Here is a 4261-nt window from a genome sequence, read left to right as displayed (position 1 = left end):
AAAGTGTTTCTGCGCAGTGTACCAGGGGCATGTTTGAATTTACATTCTGGAGTACCAGGGGCACGAGGATTTTGCCAGTGGTGTTTTGCTTTGTCAGTGGGAGGGGGCTTAAGTGTGGGTCCACGGGGCATGCTGGAGGTCAAGGTCCATGCTGGATATGCGCTGGAGGGTAACTGCAGGAGAAGGAAAGCTAGTGGGGGATTAGAGCAGGGGAGGATGTGCGTCCCCGGGGCCTGCTGGAGGTCAAGGTCCATGCTGGATATGCGCTGGAGCGTAACTACAAGAAAGGTAAGCTAGTGGGGGATTAGAGCAGGGGAGGATGTGCGTCCCCGGGGCCTGCTGGAGGTCAAGGGCCATGCTGGATATGCGCTGGAGCGTAACTACAAGAAAGGTAAGCTAGTGGGGGACTAGAGCAGGGGAGGATGTGCGTCCCCGGGGCATGCTGGAGGTCAAGGGCCATGCTGGATATGCGGTGGAGGGTAACTGCAGGAGAAGGAAAGCTCATGGGGGATTAGAGCGGAGGAGTATGTGGGTCCTCGGGGCCTGCTGGAGGGCAAGGGCCATGCTGGATTTGTGGTGGAGGGTAACTGCGGGAGAAGGAAAGCTAGTGGGGGAGTAGAGCAGAGGAGTATGTTGGTCCCCGGGGCCTGCTGGAGGTCCAGGTCCCTGCCCGATGTGAGTAGCAGCAGGGCCAGCGCGCCCAGGAGCACATCTTTTTCGACCGTGAAGGAGACAGGAGGCCGACTCACTGCCTCGGCTAAATGGAGAGGGAATTTCAGAAGGGCCAGGGCAAAAGCATGGACCTTTTCAGCTGTAAGGGAGGCAAGAGCAAGGTGTGATGTAGGTCCCCGGGGCCTGCTGGAGGTCCAGGTCCATGCCCGATGTGAGTAGCAGCAGGGCCAGCGCGCCCAGGAGCACATCTTTTTCGACCGTAAAGGGAGACAGGAGGCCGACTCACTGCCTCGGCTAAATGGAGAGGGAATTTCAGAAGGGCCAGGGCACAAGCATGGACCTTTTTCAGCTGCAAGGGAGGGAAGAGCAATGTGCGATGTAGGTCCCCGGGGCCTGCTGGAGGTCCAGGTCCATGCCCGATGTGAGTAGCAGCAGGGCCAGCGCGCCCAGGAGCACATCTTTTTCGACCGTAAAGGAGAGAGGAGGCCGACTCTCTGCCTCGGCTAAATGGAGAGGGAATTTCAGCAGGGCCAGGGCACAGGCATGGACCTTTTTCAGCTGTAAGGGAGGCAAGAGCAAGGTGTGATGTAGGTCCCCGGGGCCTGCTGGAGGTCCAGGTCCATGCCCGATGTGAGTAGCAGCAGGGCCAGCGCGCCCAGGAGCACATCTTTTTCGACCGTAAAGGGAGACAGGAGGCCGACTCACTGCCTCGGCTAAATGGAGAGGGAATTTCAGCAGGGCCAGGGCACAGGCATGGACCTTTTTCAGCTGTAAGGGAGGCAAGAGCAAGGTGCGATGTAGGTCCCCGGGGCCTTTTGTCGTACCATAGGCACGAGTGGTGTGTGTGTGTGGCAAAGACTTTCTGCGCAGTGTCCCAGGGGCACGGGGAAAGGTTGTTGTACCATAGGCACGAGAAAAGTTGTCGTACCATAGGCACGAGAAAAGTTGTCGTACCATAGGCACGAGTGGTGTGTGTGTGTGTGGCAAAGTGCTACTGAGCGGTGTACCAGGGGCAGGGCGAAAAGTTGTTGTACCATAGGCACGAGAAAAGTTGTTGTACCATAGGCACGAGAAAAGCTGTCATACCAGGGGCACGGAGGAAAGTTGTTGTACCATAGGCACGAGAAAAGTTGTCGTACCATAGGCACGAGGAGAGTTTGTGTGGCAAAGTGCTACTGAGCGGTGTACCAGGGGCACGGCGAAAAGTTGTTGTACCATAGGCACGAGAAAAGTTGTCGTACCATAGGCACGAGAAAAGTTGTCGTACCATAGGTACGAGGAGTGTGCGTGTGTGGCAAAGTGCTACTGAGCGGTGTACCAGGGGCACGGCGAAAAGTTGTTGTACCATAGGCACGAGAAAAGTTGTTGTACCATAGGCACGAGAAAAGCTGTCATACCAGGGGCACGGAGGAAAGTTGTTGTACCATAGGCACGAGAAAAGTTGTCGTACCATAGGCACGAGAAAAGTTGTCGTACCATAGGCACGAGTGGTGTGTGTGTGTGGCAAAGTGCTACTGAGCGGTGTACCAGGGGCACGGCGAAAAGTTGTTGTACCATAGGCACGAGAAAAGTTGTTGTACCACAGGCACGAGAAAAGCTGTCATACCAGGGGCACGGAGGAAAGTTGTTGTACCATAGGCACGAGAAAAGTTGTCGTACCATAGGCACGAGGAGAGTTTGTGTGGCAAAGTGCTACTGAGCGGTGTACCAGGGGCACGGCGAAAAGTTGTTGTACCATAGGCACGAGAAAAGTTGTCGTACCATAGGCACGAGAAAAGTTGTCGTACCATAGGTACGAGGAGTGTGTGTGTGGCAAAGTGCTACTGAGCGGTGTACCAGGGGCACGGCGAAAAGTTGTTGTACCATAGGCACGAGAAAAGTTGTTGTACCATAGGCACGAGAAAAGCTGTCGTACCAGGGGCACGGAGGAAAGTTGTTGTACCATAGGCACGAGAAAAGTTGTCGTACCATAGGCACGAGGAGAGTTTGTGTGGCAAAGTGCTACTGAGCGGTGTACCAGGGGCACGGCGAAAAGTTGTTGTACCATAGGCACGAGAAAAGTTGTCGTACCATAGGCACGAGAAAAGTTGTCGTACCATAGGTACGAGGAGTGTGTGTGTGGCAAAGTGCTACTGAGCGGTGTACCAGGGGCACGGCGAAAAGTTGTTGTACCATAGGCACGAGAAAAGTTGTTGTACCATAGGCACGAGAAAAGCTGTCGTACCAGGGGCACGGAGGAAAGTTGTTGTACCATAGGCACGAGAAAAGTTGTCGTACCATAGGTACGAGGAGAGTTTGTGTGGCAAAGTGCTACTGAGCGGTGTACCAGGGGCACGGCGAAAAGTTGTTGTACCATAGGCACGAGAAAAGTTGTCGTACCATAGGCACGAGAAAAGTTGTCGTACCATAGGTACGAGGAGTGTGTGTGTGGCAAAGTGCTACTGAGCGGTGTACCAGGGGCACGGCGAAAAGTTGTTGTACCATAGGCACGAGAAAAGTTGTTGTACCATAGGCACGAGAAAAGTTGTCGTACCATAGGTACGAGGAGAGTTTGTGTGGCAAAGTGCTACTGAGCGGTGTACCAGGGGCACGGCGAAAAGTTGTTGTACCATAGGCACGAGAAAAGTTGTCGTACCATAGGCACGAGAAAAGTTGTCGTACCATAGGTACGAGGAGTGTGTGTGTGGCAAAGTGCTACTGAGCGGTGTACCAGGGGCACGGCGAAAAGTTGTTGTACCATAGGCACGAGAAAAGTTGTTGTACCATAGGCACGAGAAAAATTGTTGTACCATAGGCACGAGAAAAGTTGTCGTACCATAGGTACGAGAAAAGTTGTCGTACCATAGGCACAAGCAGTGCGTGCGTGTGTGTGGCAAAGTGTTTCTGCGCAGTGTACCAGGGGCATGTTTGAATTTACATTCTGGAGTACCAGGGGCACGAGGATTTTGCCAGTGGTGTTTTGCTTTGTCAGTGGGAGGGGGCTTAAGTGTGGGTCCACGGGGCATGCTGGAGGTCAAGGTCCATGCTGGATATGCGCTGGAGGGTAACTGCAGGAGAAGGAAAGCTAGTGGGGGATTAGAGCAGGGGAGGATGTGCGTCCCCGGGGCCTGCTGGAGGTCAAGGTCCATGCTGGATATGCGCTGGAGCGTAACTACAAGAAAGGTAAGCTAGTGGGGGATTAGAGCAGGGGAGGATGTGCGTCCCCGGGGCCTGCTGGAGGTCAAGGGCCATGCTGGATATGCGGTGGAGGGTAACTGCAGGAGAAGGAAAGCTCATGGGGGATTAGAGCGGAGGAGTATGTGGGTCCTCGGGGCCTGCTGGAGGGCAAGGGCCATGCTGGATTTGTGGTGGAGGGTAACTGCGGGAGAAGGAAAGCTAGTGGGGGAGTAGAGCAGAGGAGTATGTGGGTCCCCAGGGCATGCTGGAGGTCAAGGGCCATGCTGGATATGCGGTGGAGGGTAACTGCAGGAGAAGGAAAGCTCATGGGGGATTAGAGCGGAGGAGTATGTGGGTCCTCGGGGCCTGCTGGAGGGCAAGGGCCATGCTGGATTTGTGGTGGAGGGTAACTGCGGGAGAAGGAAAGCTAGTG

Source organism: Maylandia zebra, unplaced genomic scaffold (assembly GCF_041146795.1).
Source record: "Maylandia zebra isolate NMK-2024a unplaced genomic scaffold, Mzebra_GT3a scaffold34, whole genome shotgun sequence".
In the NCBI taxonomy this organism is placed as follows: domain Eukaryota; kingdom Metazoa; phylum Chordata; class Actinopteri; order Cichliformes; family Cichlidae; genus Maylandia; species Maylandia zebra.
This window is presented reverse-complemented; position numbering follows the sequence as displayed.